The sequence below is a fragment of the Corvus hawaiiensis genome, chromosome Z (assembly GCF_020740725.1).
Source record: "Corvus hawaiiensis isolate bCorHaw1 chromosome Z, bCorHaw1.pri.cur, whole genome shotgun sequence".
NCBI classification, from domain to species: Eukaryota; Metazoa; Chordata; class Aves; order Passeriformes; family Corvidae; genus Corvus; species Corvus hawaiiensis.
This window is the reverse complement of record NC_063255.1, coordinates 554,373-569,882: the sequence shown is the minus strand read 5'-3', so window position 1 is coordinate 569,882 and position 15,510 is coordinate 554,373. Positions and strand designations below refer to the sequence as shown.

General features: G+C 45.1%; 1 protein-coding gene across 1 annotated transcript in view; it reads left to right on the top strand.

The window, feature by feature from the left end:
* NEDD4L (NEDD4 like E3 ubiquitin protein ligase) overlaps positions 1-15,510 on the top strand; it is a 103,813-nt gene that overhangs the window by 13,026 nt on the left and 75,277 nt on the right. The window lies entirely within an intron of this gene.

Below are 15,510 nucleotides of genomic sequence, written 5' to 3'. Positions count from 1 at the left end.
AGGTTCCAGCTGTGTCCTGGGGCTGGCTCAGCTCCCCAAGGCATCTCCTGCTGGCTTATCTCTGGGGTGTTGGCCCCCGGCGCTGGGGCTGCCATGGGGATGGGCTCACCCCAAGGCACTGTCCCTGTCCCTGTCCTGGAGGCCAGAGCGGGCAGGAGCTCCCTGGCTCCCACAGGTGGCCTTCGGTCTGGACAGGTTGTGTGGGGAAGAGAGCTAGTCAGGAGGAATACACGTTATGTGTGTGTTCCCTGTGAGCGTGGTATGTCTGAAAATCTGGGACTGCTGTATGGAAAAAGCTGTTCAGAGGTCTTATCTAAGGGGGCTTCCTGAATTCATCTTGCTCTGGCATTCACCTGGCTCGTGTGTTTGCCTAGCAACAGCTCATTCATCTGAGACACTTGGTTTTTCCTTCCTGTGGATTTGGTTGGTGGTCTTGGTTCTGCTGCCCATTGTCTTCTCACTCATGTCCTGGGGGCTCAGTGTTAAACTCAAGAGTGAGCAGAGGCTGAAGGGCCAGCATGGTGGTCTTTGCTGTGAGGGGCTTGTGCCCAGCAATGGGGGAAATTCTTGACCTTTGGATTTAATCTGTGATCTCTGGTTGCAGTCTGTGCTCTTCCTGTCTTCTTAGGTAGAGGTGGTACTCCCTGCAGTTTTCAGGAGAGGTTTAAGCCCTTCTCCACTGTCAAACTTGCTATTAATGCCTTGTCAGTCCTTGGAGTGATGCCCCTCAGACTGGAACATCCTTGCTGTTTCAATGACACTAAGGAGATTTTTCTTTCTGAGAAATCTAGAGTCTTCCAGTCAGATGGAAAGACAGGATTGTAGGTAATTGAGACAGAGGACAACCTGCACTGTGTGATCACCTCTGAAAAGCTTTTTCATGGAGAAGCTCCCCTTCCCTCTCTCCTCCCTAATATTCCGTAAATGCTTTCAGTGCTTGAAAGGTGCTTTAGAGGCAGGAGGTACATGATGGCATAGGACAGGGAGTACATTGATTTACTGTTTTTTACAGTTTTGTGACCTTACTTGTAGTTTTTAGGGAAGGCTGGATGAGGAAAGAAGATGTCCAGATCACTGTTTGAGGGCTAGGAGTGTTGGAAGAGAGAGCACTTTGCTGCTATGGATGCAGAAAGATTGGATATTCCTATCAGAAGATAGTACCAAATTACATAGTAGGCTTTATGTGCCAGTGAAGGTGTCTGCTGGGCTGGCCAGCACTCTAATTATTAAATACAAATTACCCTTTTGCATTCAAGCAGTGAGTTGGGAAAGACTAATTGTGAGAATCTTTCATTATTCCAGCTTACTCTGGTTTAGTGGTAGCTCTCGGCGATTATTGGTTACATGGGAGGAACTGGTACTTTTCCTCTAGCATCACTCTGAGTTCCTTTGTTTGTCTGGGCATTGGAGTTTTGTGCGTTTGTGGTTTTTTTTTTTTTTTTCTCATTATGAAAATGCTTGGGAAGAGAGAATAAATCCCTCTGCAGGATACCTGTTCCATACAGTTGTTCCTTGGCAGGCTCTTTCTCAAGGCCAGTTACTTTCAGGCTGCTTCTTGACAAAGCGGGCTGCGATTTGTGCCACGCAAGTTGCTGCCTTTTCCTTGCCCAGGGCTGGAGCCACTCCTGTTGTGTCTGCAGCCTGTGTTGGAATGCAAGCTGGGATTCAGCAGATATTAGCTAGTCCGGCATGCCAGGCTGATTCCTTGGGTTAGGAGGCACTGCCAAGGCCCTGCAAGAGCATACTCTGTGCTCACTCATGTTCCTTGCAGAGCTTGGGATGAGAGGGGAGCTTAGCACACTTGGAAAACAGACTTTGCTTCAGTGGTGCTGTCTGTGTGTGTGGGGCTGGTTCTCTCCCTCAACACACTCTCTGAACTGGGAGAATGCTGCTCTTTGTCTGGGTGACATTCAGCAGGGAATGGGGAGTTACCTGCATGCTACAGCAATTGTGTGACGTTACCCAGAAGCCACAGCAATTCCAGGAGGGTTGGGGTTTTTTCCTTTTTTTGCATTGAACTTTCTGCTTGCTGAATAAATCTCAACACAGCCACCCTCATTCATATTTTGGGTCTTGTGCTTTAACACAGACTTAAGTCTTCATAAACCAAACTGCTGACCCCAGTGTGGTGGTTTGGTTTGATTTAGTTGCCCTCAGGGCATTGCTGTGTCTGTCAACTTTGCTTCTTGATGACCACTTCAGCACTTTTCTTAGTGTCACAAGTTCCTTACCAGCATTTGTGTTTTCTGGAGCTGTTACCTGATCTTTGGAGCAGGTTTTGCTGTATTCAGTATAAGCAGCTGCAGTATGAGCTTGCATACAGGACAAATACCATGGCACGGAACGTCTAACGTTGTATGTTGCTGTGGAGCTCCATTGGGAGCCTGTTAAAGGAGGCAGTTCTGTACCATTGCAGTTTGGGCTCTGCAGCTCCAAGCTGGTTCTCTCCCTTTGCTTTGTACAGCATGGTCACCATTTAGAAGCAAAACTGGACTTTGTGTAGATCATCTTGTTACTTCTGGAAGGGGATGTGACTTCACTTAAACCTGCCTGGAGGAAACCGAGTTTGTTCTTCAGACTTTTGTTAATTTGTGTGATCCCAAGAGCTCTTCACTACTGTACTTCAGTCACTGTAATATGCATTTGTGGTCTTGGAAGAAAAATCGCGTTCTTTGTTCCCGAGGTTGTTGACTGAGCTCTCTAGAAGTCCTTGTGGTGTCAGGAGCAACCAGCCCTGTGTGTACCTCACCATCTCTGCTGGTAGCAATGTGGTACAGGGTCAAGAATAAGCAGGTAGAAGCAATAATTTCTTTATGCAGCTGGTTGCTGTGGAAGCTGATCCATTGCCTGTAACTTGCCTGAGGAATTCAGCATTGCTGTGCCCTCTGCTCCCTTCCTTTTCTGCCTCTTTGAGGAACATGCATCTGTGCTTCCCCAGGACAAGGTCCTGCTTTGGGATGCTGAATGACTGACCCTATTGCAGCGCTTCTGCAAAACATGGATTGTGAATGTGCCTTTTGTTTGGGGCGTTGAGCCCCAGTTTGCATCCAGAATGCCTGGCAGGACACAAAGTGCAGCCTTTGTTTTAGATAATGAGTGGCGAATATTTTAATGAGTGTTTCTTAGTCTAGTCAGTGTCAAGTACCATTCTGGGAACAAGTGACTGAGCTAACCTCTGAGCTTGGTCCAGCAACAATCCATTTATTGATAGAATTTCACAAATTTTGAAGGAATTCCCCATAAGCAATTAATACAACTAAAAACCAAAACAAACAGCCACCCCAAATCCAACAACTGATGCAAACAACACCCCAACCCCCCCTAAAACCCTTCCAAGCCTTCCACCATCAATATATGTACAGAAATTACTGATACAAGTCAAAAAAGCGCTCAGTATCGCTATCACAGTATTTGTTTTTCTTTAGAGTCTGTTCTTTTACAGAGTGTAAAAGATAAGCATATTCCATTAAAAGAAAAAAAATGCCTTTAAATTAAGATAGTACCTACTTTTCTTGCTCCTGAAAAGCACCTTCAATGCATGTATGCTTAGGAGAGAACTTCTGCAGCAGAATTACTCAGTCTCCTGCATTGGGCATATTCTTGTTAATTTTTTTTTTTTTTTACTCTGGTTATTTTTCACACCACCTTAAATTCTGTTCTCATCTTTGACTGTTCATAACCTATCCCTGTATGTCAGTGGATGCACTGGAGAAGGAGTGAAGAAGACGTCCACTGTGGGATTTGTCCTTCCAGCCAGGAGGGGCTGTGTTTGTTCCTGCTGAATTGCCCAAATCTAGTCAGCCTTAAGCCTGGATTAGTAGCTGAACGGTTTTCTCTTTCTTTGTGAGACACCATAGTTCTCAGGAGAAAGAGCCTGCTAGCTCTACGCTATCCATTTAGATGACAAATAAATACCCATAATGAACAAAGAGAGTGAAATCTTTGTCAAGGGCTGCTGTGTTTGTAAAGCGAGCAGGAAAGGAAGGGGGAGAAGGAGGTAGAACATGGAGTGTAAGTAGGTTGGAAACAGCAGGACTACAACCAGGATCCAAAAGCCTGACATGAGATGTTTCTGGTGAGAGTAGATGCCTTCCCCCTTAACTTGGCCTCTGCACTGGTTTGAGTGGCTGGTTTTTCTCCCCTGTTCTGGGCAGAGGCTGTAATGGAGTGATTCTTCCCCCAAATAAGAAATGCTTGGGGAGCAAAGCCTTAATGGAGAAGAGGTACTGCTAGAGGCTGTGACTTCTTATTCTTTTAAAAAAAGGAACTTGATCAAGATGAAGAAGAGAGGCCAAAGGAGTGAACTGCTGGAGTGACTGACAGCACCACTCACTGAAATGTTAATGTGTTTGGAAGAATTGCTTTACCAGGGGAGGTTGGAAACTCATACAGTAACATTAATTATTAACTGCAGCCAAGAGCTGGAAGTTCTAATTTAATTTATGGTTGGATAATAGGATGATTCATGCAACAAAACAAACTGTGTCAGAAAATGAAGTGTCTCTGTGAAAACTGACATTCCTGACTTCTGCTCTGAGCTTAAGCTACTGCAGGTAAGCTATTACAGCAGCTAAAAAGTGAAAAGTACAGGCTGACTTCCCTGCAGATGTCAGGCTGTGATCCATAGGAATTAAGAGTTACTGCCTTCTCCAGTCTGGGCAAACCCACCTCCCTCAGCCTTTTCTGCTTCTGCCCCCAGCACCCTTTGCCCATTGAGGCAGTCTCACACAAGTAAATCTATTTTTCCCAGTCTGTAGAGCAGTAACAAGAGCAGTGGCTCACATCAGACACTCTGTGGGCTGTTGAGAGGTGACATGTGGGTTCTGGTATCCCAAAGTAATTGCAATGTAACCAGCTCTTCCCTCTGGCAAGCACTTCTCCCAGTCTGGCATGTCCCAGCTGGCTGAGTGTCCATCACCCAGGGTACCCGAGCCTTGTGTCTTTCTGAGACTGAAGAAGTTCAGAGGTATTTCAGGTTTTAAGAGTCACACTGGCATTTTCTTGTCAGTTGGTGTAGTTTTCCTGCTGTCAAGGTTTTTCCAGCAAAGCCTGTTGAAGCAGCTCCCTGTCCTGTCTTTCTCCAGGTGAAAGAGGCAGTGGTGCAGCTCTGGGCTGTGGGTGTGTGCCGTGGAATCAATCCCTGGAGTTATCTGGGTTAGAAATGAGCCTCCAATCACAGTTTATTGTTGGATTACAGTTTTATTGAATGTGTGTTTTGTCATTAAACAGTGCAGCCACTGACTGTTTATGGTCTGGAATCATTAAATATCTAACAAGAATATAGATTGTGGTTACGTAAACATGTTTGCATGATCTGTTGGCAACTAGTTGGGCTACTGGAGTGAATGCAGCTAAACCTCCGCTGTTTGATACAGGATCTTTGCTTGCTCTGCTACGCCTTCCTTCCACTAGACCAGGTTGCTTAAAGCCCCGCCCAGCCTGGCCTTGAGTTGGGAATATTATTAACCAGAGTAACATTGCTGCTGAATTCGGGGGTGGTGTGTGGGGGGGTGGGGGTGTGCTTTGGCTGTATCAGGGTTGTGTGGCCACTACAGGAATGTAGGTGAGTTCAAGTTTTAGTCTGCTGAGCGTCTTCCTCCTTTTCCAGAAAAGGAACAAGTGATCATCAAAAAGCGGGTTTATTTCCTCCAAGAGGGAAGAGCATCCTTTAGAGATTCTCTTCTCATACTGCCCTTCCACTGTGAAAAACTATACCTAAACCTCTTCCTATGACATATTGAAATGTATGATCCTGATCTTCAGACACAGCGAATCTAACAAAAAAACAAACCCCACAATCAGGAACAAACCAAGCACAAAACTCTGCAAACCAAACCAAAGTCCATCTCCAAGTGTCTAACAAAATTGTGACACAATTTGAGCCCTGCTGCCTGGTGCTGCTTGGGCCATGCACACAGACATTGTAACTTCCAGCCCAGTCACCGCCATCAGATGGCAAGTGGGGAACTTGTGCCTGCCAGTGTGGAGATGGGAAGCAAAGTCACAGGGCTGAAATCACACTGGTTCTGGTTGTCCTGGGCCCTGGTGGCTCGTGGTCAGGTAGTGCAGAGTATGTGTGACACTTGCTCTCTGGCCTTATTTTAAACAGTCCAGAGAGGTACCTGGAGTTGCTGCTGTCGTGGCACAGCCCGAGACAGTCATTCCAATCAGTAACAGCCAAGTGCAGAAGCATCAGCTAAGCTTCCTTATTTTTTCCCCTGAACATAACCACAGTGGTATATGTGAAGGGTTAACCAGACCTTATTCCAGCTCCATGGCTTTCCCTGTGCAGTTCACAATCAATAAATTGCCCCAGACTCGCCAGCCTGGTGAGCCTCCCGTGTGGTTTTGAGTGGTGATGCGATGATGGGAGTATCTGCAAATTCAGTTTATACCAGTAACGCTGGAGTTAGTAGGAATTGCTTTGGTGCTGTTGTGGGTGATGCTTTTGCCAGGCAGGAGGGTGGCAGAGCCCAGGTACAGGTGGGCAGTCTTAGCACCAGCCAGAGCTGGCCCTTGGCAGAGCAGCTTTCACTGGCATGGATCTGTTTGGAGCCGAGCACATCACTGCATTCAGGAGAAACCTGAGCTTCATATTCTCCCACCTGCCTGTTTCCCAACCACAATTGTTTTGAAGTAATTTTTCTGGGAATTCCACTTTTATCTGCTTTCAGGTCTTCTCATTGTCATTTGTAGTGTTATTATTATTTAAATTTGCAAATACTGCCTTCCCATTTGTGTCCTGGTCTAAATTGCTGTCTGTCAGCACACTCTGAGATAGAGGTGATAGAATCCTCCAGAACTTCATCTGACCTCATTCTTTCTGGGAGGCTCTTTGAAGTTATGTCTGCTGTGTACTGATGGAGGCTCTTGGATAAATCAGTGGATTTTTGTGGGAACTGATAGTCTAAAATACAGTGTTACACTGGATTTGTGTGCCATTTCACATAGGAAAAATGAAGAGGATTGTATTAAGTGTAAGGTGTAATTTTTCACTTTTAAGAAGTTTGAATGTTAGGGGCCTAGTGCATTTCATGAGATCAAGAAACACCAGTTCAAGATGTTTAATGATTTTTAAAAAAAATAATTAAAATACAAGTGTATCAGAGGTTTATTACTGTATCCGGCAGCCGTAGGGAGGAGAGGAGAGATCCAACAGGCAGGAATTGTGCAGCAAGATTGATTTATTTAATTATTTAGCAAACTCTTTTATAGACTTTTTTCTTCATAGTCTAATTGGACAAAGGATCAGCCACCCCCGGGTGGATTGGCTAGAAATCCTAAACATCCATTGTCAAAATATTTTTCTACTGTACCATAAACATAGTTCTACAAGGTTGCAGGTGTTCATAGTTTATAGAACTTTTGCTAATCTCTTCTTGAGAGAGAAAAGTATCCCACGGGCTTTGAAACAAGCAAGAAAATTGTTGCTAGCAGCAATATTGTATCCACAGAGGTTGATTCAGTGAAAGGTAAAAACTTTTGTGTTGTGCTAGAGCAGCTGCTTTGAAAGCAAGTCCTCCTGTCTGGTCCTTCTGTGAGTCCTTACTGCAGGCTGCTAATTGGGAATTCAGACCCTTTCTCTTTACTGGAGGTGGTTGTCAGACGTCCACTGGGGACATGGATTTTTAGTGGTTCTCTTTTGCCTAATAAGTTTTGAAGTACTGCTGAAAAGTAATGGATCAGTGTGGGTCCTAACCTGAGGATAATGAGGATTTGAAATTAAACCAACCTGCCTTGTTCTTTTGCCAGTGTCAGGACCAGTGTCCTGTTGTCATCTTACACAGAATCATCATTCCTTTGTTTTATGGTGCTTTGTGCATGTCAGAAAGTGGGGTACTTGTTTAAATAAAACCTTGAGGTTGTAATTAATCAGTTTGGTTTCTGTATATCCAGAGGGAAGGAGATGGAGTTCTGTCAGATTTTTCTTCAAGAATTCTCTGTTGAAATTCACAGTTAATGTTCAGTTTGGATGCAGATGGTCTTGGTGCTGGTGTCTCATGCAATATTAAGATTGAGCGTGTTTTTTTGGGGGTGGTTTCGTGGGTTTTTTTCATTTTTAAAGCTAAGTTCATATAGGAGAGTCACTGTCAGGTCACAGGTTGCTGCAAATGCACTACTTACTCCTAGTCAAAGCTTTGTTCAGGTTTTTAATAGCAACATGTATGAAATGCTTTTCCATTTCTCTTCTCCCACCAAAGATTAAACACTTCTCTTGTCCAGAGAAAAGCAGATAAAAGTTTCCTTTGGGAAGAGAATTTCCTAGACTCTAAATGCAAGGCATGTACAGATAATTCAGCAAATATACCTTCCTGCCACTAACTAGGGTGTTAGTGGGCATTGTGATATCGGGTTGAAGGTTGAACTTGGTGATCCTGGAGGTCTCACCCAACCGTAATGATTCTGTGATTCCTGCATGAGACACTGGAGAGCTCAGTCAACAAGGTTGTGCAGAAAACAATGTTTTGCTTACATGAATTCTTTTAATGAGTGATATAAATAGCTCTAAAAGTTAAATAAGGAGACTAAAGTCTTGTGTGGTACAGCAAGTCCATTAAATTAAAGTTCTTTTGCATCTTCTTAGGTATTACCAAAGCTCACAGGTGGCCTGGTTCAACACGCTTTCTAAAATGGCTCAGGTATATCTAACTGCGTGGAGTTCAGTGGGTTTCTATTAAAATAGATCACAATTCACTTGGAACACTTAGTTTTTTAAAATATGCGGTAAAAATACCTTGTAGGCAGATTTTCGTGAGGGCAGTACTGTGGTTTGAGCCTGTTAATAGTGTGCTTTCAGCATTGGGCATCTGGAGTCCTGGTCCCACACACTGTCGCTGATGTGCAGGTACCTTTGATCCCCATCCACCGCTCCTGATGTCTGTGTTTTAACTTGCTCATTCCAGTTTTGTGTGCTCTTTTCTGCTGGTTTGTCCCCGTGGGAGAGCAGCAGCATGATAGTGTCCCTCTAAGATAAACTTGTGTCGGGATGAAATTCTGCCTAGTGTTTTTTTTCTGCTGACTGTGTTATTCCAGCCAAGGAAAACATGAATACAGTCCTTCTTCTTTAGCGGTCTGAAGTCCTAGAAATAGGACCTAAATCACTATTGTAAAACATTTAATATTTTTCTGCTGTATGAGCTTATGAATACTGTAGTTCTCCAAACTCTGCAGTTCTTTTTATGCCTACTGGTGTTTGCTTCATCTTTTGATTCCCGCTGTGTGAGAATCCTTGCTCAGCCAGGAGTACTCTGGAGGACCATGTATGCTCCATGAACTGACCAATGCATTGTAGCCAGGAGGGTCTTTCTGATCCAAACTGCACAGCCTTCTTTCCTCCAAAAGCTTTTAGGTTTAGTTGCTCTAGTTTTGCAGTCTCCTGTGGAGAAAATAATGGGGTTTTTACAAACACATTGCATCCTCCAGCAAGGGTTGAGAAGTCCGTGGGTAAGAAAAGGCACAGTTTGATTTACTCTTGGAGGGGGAGTGTGACGAGCACTTGCAAGGACAGAGTTCTGAGCTGGGTTTCCAGGCTGCTTGTGGTGAAGTGTCTGAAAGGAGATTTTAATGTCCCTGCTTGAGCCAGATGAGTTGTAACCAAGTGACCTTTTAACTTTGTTTTCCTATGCTGAACTTGCAGAGGAGAGTGGAGATGTGGGTCATAGCCCTGGTGCATGGTTTTGTTTGCATTGCACAACTGAGATTTTATCAAACACTGTTGGCAAAATTGCCACGGACAATTTCAAGATTAGTAAGATATTGCAAGAATTATAGTGAGACTTACTACATTGTGTTGCTATGGCCTTCAGAAAGTCACTGTGATGTCGTCAGAGATCAAGCTGTTTCCTTGGGGTGCTCTCAGCTGCCTTCCCTGGGCGTGATGGTGACAGCCCACCAGACAGAGCATCCCACTTGGGTTCTCCCTCTTGGGCTGCCCAGCATGGTTTGATGTTAGGGAGGACCCAGTCAGAACAAGGTAAACCAATTTGGGAATACTCTCTGCAGGAGGTTGATGTGGAATAGCTTCCTAGAGCACAGTTTTTTCACTCAGCCGTATGTGGGTTGGTTTAATCTGCCAACAAATCAAAGTAAGAATCAGCTCAACTTTTCTGCCATTGAACTTGGTTTCAGTTGCTGGGAGATTTAGAAGAAGCGTCACATGGTTTTTAGGCTTGCTGTGGCCAACACTGGCCCTTAAGTAGATGACGCATACTTTATTTTACTTTGGAACTACAGATCCTGGTTGATTTTTTTCCCCCTGCAAATGTGGAGAATTAAGAGCAGTGCGTGTTCGGGTGACTGCGTGTATGTGGGTTTTTATTCAGGGAACCAGAAGTGCCACAGTTAAAACATTGAACTAGAGGTTTGTTGTCTTTTCCATTTGGATTTGTTTTGCCACCAAAACACTGAGTTAAAGATCTGTTATCTTTTTTAATATGTTATGTTTTGCAAACTTTCAGGTATAATAAAACTAGAGATGAGGTGCTCAGTGGGTGAAACCAGATTCACAGAGTCTGCGTGCAGGTAGCATTCCAGTGGGATCTGGTTTCTCTCCTCACAGTCAGTGGAAATTTACCTTGCTGGAGCCTATCATGGGTTGGAATCAAAAATGTCTCTACACAGAGAGAAGGGGGAAAAAAAGCCAAACTGAACCCAACCAACACTCCCCCACTGTGGCTCAGGCGAAGTTCTCTCCAGGTGAAACCCAAGCTCGCTGGCCTTTCCCCTCGTTGCCTTGGTGATGGTCATTTATTGCCTCTGTCGGCTGAACTTCTGCGGGCGGAGGCGGCGGGCGAGCGGCGGTGCCTGGCGGAGCTCTCGGCGTGGGGGTCCTGCGGTAAGTGCAGCTCGCGAGGGCCGCGGCGTGACAGCGGGGTGTGCTCTGCTGCCAGGTGATAGCCTGGCGTCCCACGCGGGCTGGCTGCGGCTGCGTGCGCCTCAGGAAATAGGAGAATAAATCTGCCCGTCTTGGGGTGCTTGACTCGGAGGCAGTTTTATATAGCTTTGGAAAAACACGTTAAATGTTTAATCTTCCTGGTCTGAATGGCAGCTGTTCAAATATCGGCTTGCATTGATCCAGCCGTTGTGCCTTTCACACTTGTCTGTTCATTTAAACGAGTCAACCTTCTAATTTTATACCCCCATCGATTGTTATTTCAGGCTGTTCTCTTAATGCATACGCTACATGTGTCATGGGATTGTCTGTCCTGTTGGAAGTTGACATCTGCAGCTTTCCTTCTTACACCAGACTGGATTGCTGTGACTTTCTTTCAGTGTGCATTTAGAACATACAGATGTGTATTCCAGAGCTTGTTCAGGTTGGTTTTACAGCACTTCCATGTGGGTTCAGCTGGTGTGGGCTGAGCTGCATCTCCTGGATCACCCTTTGAACGGGCAGCATTTGACCCTGCCAGTGGGGGAGAAGGCAGCTTGGGACACTGTGTTTGGCCTGTGTTCTTTGTCTTCTGCTGTCACAACTCTTCTCTGAACTCCCCAGCTCCAGGATATTTTACTGATCCAAGGGCAGGACTTAATAAGTTTTCTTTTTGTGAGTGCTTTAAGGGGTGTTAGAAATTACTTGGCTTTTCAGGAGCAGCTGGAGAAAGTGAATGTGATGTGTGTTTAACAAAGAATTAACAAAATCTGAATTGTACAGATAAATATACATACAAAAGTCTCCTAAATCTGGAAATGCATCTGTGTTCCTTCATATTTTCTGAGGTGAATTGAGGTTTGTTCACTGTTGATGAAGTCTGGGTTTTGATCTATAATAGGCTTCCAATTCTACAGCTTAGTTCCACCTAAGTAAGCCAAGTCCTCTGAAACGGCACTGGGAACTGCAGCTAAGAGACCACAACCTGTGTAGAGGTTATCCTTCAGCAAAGAGGAGAACTCTGTAACCTTTGACATGTTTTGGGAAGGCAAGAATACACAAACTTCATGTTAATGATTGGACAAAGTAGAAGTCAGTGTGGACGTGGGGAGCAGTGGAGCTCAGCACTAATAGGTAACCAGGCCCTTCAGGGCAGGCTGCTGCAGCACCTGGGGAGGCTATGTTTGGGGGCAGGACAGGAGCATGGGCAGGGAGAGCTGCTGGAATGTGCACGTGGAGCTGCCGAAATGCTCACAGCCCCATGGCCATCCCCACCTGCAACACAGCCTCGCGTTCCCAGCAGCCTCACCAGTGGATTGGGACAGCACTGCTTGGAATTCCTGGTTGTGTTCTGCATTGTAGGTGCCAAACCCGAGCGAGGCAGGAATGGAACTGCAGCATCAGCTCTGGGGCTGCACAGAGCACAGCCTGGCCTCTGGAAGCAGGAGCCGCCCAGAGTAGGGAATGGCAGCACCTGGAGCCCCTTTCCAGGCTCAGAATGCTACAGGCAAGGTTGAAATAGGATAGAAAAATATCTCTGTGGGGTGAGCTGAACTTCTCTTTCAAACTGTGCTTCAAAAAGCAGCTTAGGATATGTGCTTTACAAAACACAGGGAATTCAGGAATACAAAAATTGCAGAGTCAGGTGTTCACTTCCTGCACAGAAGGTGAATACAGTTTAATCTCACCACAAGTATTTCTTTCTGCTATATAATTTCAACTCTGAGCAGAACCAAAGATTCTTCCTTGACAAATGGCATCTCAAGTGGCAAGTGACTTCTGAAGCCTTGTCTTCCCTTAACTGTTCCCAGCTCGCCATTTCCTGCCTCATGATCTCTGTGATGTTGCAAGGAGGAAAATTTGGCTGCTCATGGAAGGATGGGGTGGGATGATAAGCAGATGAGGGTGGGTGCTGGTCTCTTGGGTGCAGGAGAACGGGAAGGAGTACCCCAAGATTGTGTCCTGGAGCATGCAGTTGCCTCTACTGCTTGCTGACTCAAAGGGATATTGGATACTGTTGCCAGAAAATGGGAGTTTGTGTTGGGAAATTGCATTTTAAGAATATGTTAGGTGATTGATCACTGATGGAAGTCTTTCAGTCAGGATACTTAACTGCCAGTAAATTGTGCTCTGCAGCTTTTGTGTGGATCAGGTCATGGTCTGGACAGTTTGAGGCTGAGTGTGTGCTCAGCAGTGTCAGCTCATGTGGGACCTGAAGCTGTTCAGCTGAGAGAACTCAGGGTTACGCCATTGCTTCTGGAATCTCTTTCCTTTTTAAGATATGGCTGGGCTAATGAAGCAAATGCTTTTTTAGAGTCCAACAGAAGAACCATCTTGCTCCAGTCAGGGGCTCGTCCCTCATCAACTTTCACTTTGCATCTGGTGCTTGGGGCAGGGTGCCCATGGTTGTTCCATGGTGCTGCCACAGGTGCTGGAGGAGGCCCTCATTTCCCTCGGCGCGCTGCTCCTGTGGTGTGTGTAGCTGCTTCCCTGACACGAGTCCCGCAGAGCCGTGCTGTGTCTCTGATCAGCCTTGTTGCCCTGCTTTGCTTGCTCGTTTGTTTACTTGCAAATTAGGACTCCAGCTGTATGTTTGTTATCTTTCAGCCTCACTGTCTGCCCTGTGTCAGTTCCCCGCTTTTTCTTAATCCTCCAAATCTGTCTCCTTATCCCATTCTCTGCTTGTGCTGGGGATCACTTTATTATTTGGGGTTTGGATCCTGGGTCGTCTTGCTCAGAATTTTTCTGTGGTTAGTGATCTTGTCTTGGCTACTCTCTGTCATTGTGCCCTGGGTTTACAATAAAAATGAAAAAATCCTAATTTTCTTGTACAGAGAGGGCTGTGTGGAAACCTGCATCAGGTAATTGGTGCTCTGTGAGTCTCAGGCTGTGCCCAGCCAAGCAATCCTTTACCTGATGTTTTGGTAGACAATGAGGTGAGATCACCTCGCTGTTACTGTAATAATTTAACTCCTTTTTTACCTAGACACAACACACTTGGAGATAAAGGAAGAAATTGGGACACAAGGAGCCAGCAAAAGTTAATACATATGGTACATATGGTAGACCTTATCACTAATTGAGGTGGTTTAATTTTTTTTTTTAACATTACATATATATGTATACATATTTCATGCATATGAAAATTGGAACAAACATTTGCAAAAGCTCTTGTTCTGCTTGTTAAATTGGAATACTGAGCAGAGGCTGAGAGCCTCCTCGCAGGAGGGAACAGGATCATAGCTTCTGGGGTACTTAAAGTGGGATGCGACCCTTCAGGTGTGTTTTTGAGAATCTATTTAGATCACCTGGAGCATCATCTTTTGTATCTTGCAAAACTGATTTAGGGATCCTCCAGTAGTGGGACCTCCTCTTGCCTTGTTTTCTCTTTTAAAGATGGTGGGGGGGGGGGGTTGTTTGTTCATTTGGTTTTGTTTTTCTTTGATTTCTTTTGAATCAGCTAATATGCAGAAGTGCCCTCAGTGCAGGAAGAAGATGCCACTCTAGCAAAGTCGGTGTTGGACTTTGTTAGAGGGAATCTGAGTAGCACTGTTAATCTAGAAACAGCTATGGCAACTTCTCCTCTAGTTCTACCTCAGTGAGGTCCGAACAGTCTGGGTTTCTGCTTGGGTTTTTCTATACTGTCTTCTTTTATTGAAGGAATTATCTTGATCACAATTTGCAAGTTCACTGCCTTTTGTATATTAAAAGCCCTCTAGAAAACCAGGCACATGGTACATGGGAAAAAACTTCAATATCCACTAATGTGAGTCCATTGAATTGTTCTTTTTCACATGCTGTTTTGTTCATCTCTCAGGTAAGCTTTGGGCTCTTTTGGGGAAAAAAAATCCTGTTCCCTTAATTAGAAACTACCTTGCAGTGTTAAGTGCTGTTGGGGAGAATACCAAACCACAGGTTTACAGGAAGGATTTCAGTCTCAAGTGTTGTTTTACAGCAGCCCTGTTCCTCAGGCAGGACATGTGCCAGGGTGGAACTTGCCCTCCAGACAGGTTCAATGGGACTGTTGTTTTCTGATCCCCTGTCCGTGCCTCCTTCCAGAGGGGTGAGTTTGGCTGCCCAGGTATGGCTTTTCTTCGGAGCTGGTCTTGACCTTCCTCTCAGTTGGAAAAATCCGTGCCAAGACAGCTGACAAAGCTGTGTCTGGCTTTCAGCTGCCTAAAGCAAACAGACCAGGAGAAACCTGTGGGAAAGTGTGATTGTTTTCTGAACCAGCTTCAAGGAACGGAGTCTCAAGTTACTGTAATTGAATCCGGTATCTTGCAGCTCTGGGAGGCTTATCAAAGAAGAGAAGGTATCGCTGATATGGGGGACTGCAGAACCTGTTTCTGTAGAAGACTTTCCAGGTTTCATTTTGGTGACCTCTTTGTGTCGCTCAAGCAGGGGGAAAAAAATAAAGTAAAAAAAAGGCCATTTTTACTGATGTTCCTCAGGCGCTTCATGTAATGAAGTGATAAACTGAGCATCAGGCTGATGCTCCAGTGATGTGCATCTGCAGGACTTGCCATCTGTCACTGAACACTGGTTTTGAGCTCTCCACATACACCAAGGTGGTGAGACAGGCGTAAAAAACTCATTTTAAGGATTTATTTTAACCGTGCATCCTTGTTTTTTACACCACA